General features: G+C 58.3%; 1 protein-coding gene across 1 annotated transcript in view; it reads left to right on the top strand.

Annotated features, from left to right (window-relative positions):
- Positions 1-604, top strand: part of LOC127751198 (uncharacterized) — a 5880-nt gene that overhangs the window by 1096 nt on the left and 4180 nt on the right. The window lies entirely within an intron of this gene.

Raw genomic sequence — 604 nt, 5'->3', positions numbered from 1 at the left:
CTCCGTTATCCCAAGAGGAGAGGGTCGGGTCGGCGTTGGGGGGTGGGGGCGTGGGGGCATGCATCCAAGGGTTGGGGAGTGCAGCGAAAGACCAGGTGAGTGCTCACTATGTTTTCGGACTTGATGGAGGGAACGGTTTTGTACATCCGTGGATGAACTCTAAACTGGTTTGATCTCGTTCTGTGACGCGAACCTTTCCCTCTCCAGCTCGGCCGGGACACGCGTACTGTACAGTCGGACCGAGACTGAAAACATAAACAAAGGGGAAAAGTCTCTGGAAAAGTCGTGTGATGATTATGATGATTCAGAGAGAAGGGAGTGCCTGAGTACCTGCGATACACTTTGTGCCCCACCATAAAGAGAGAGAAAATTTATGCAAGATCTAGGTGTGCTCCAGACAACAACACTTCCAAGGCCACGCTGAAGGCCTCGCCGAAGGCCTGGACCAAGGCCGCGGGCGCGCCCACGGGCGCTACCGGTGCTACCGGCGCCGCCGCCGCGCTGCTCCCGGCGTGACGTCGGGTGGCCCAGTTGCAGGGACAAGGGCGGCGACAAACCAATTAGTGAGAGGCGCGGCAACTCGGCCGTGGTTGATAAGGCGGGC

Source organism: Frankliniella occidentalis, unplaced genomic scaffold, assembly GCF_000697945.3.
Source record: "Frankliniella occidentalis isolate FOCC.00 unplaced genomic scaffold, Focc_3.1 Scaffold376, whole genome shotgun sequence".
Taxonomy (NCBI): domain Eukaryota; kingdom Metazoa; phylum Arthropoda; class Insecta; order Thysanoptera; family Thripidae; genus Frankliniella; species Frankliniella occidentalis.
The sequence above is the reverse complement of the archived record's forward strand: the minus strand, read 5'-3'. Positions and strand labels throughout refer to the sequence as shown.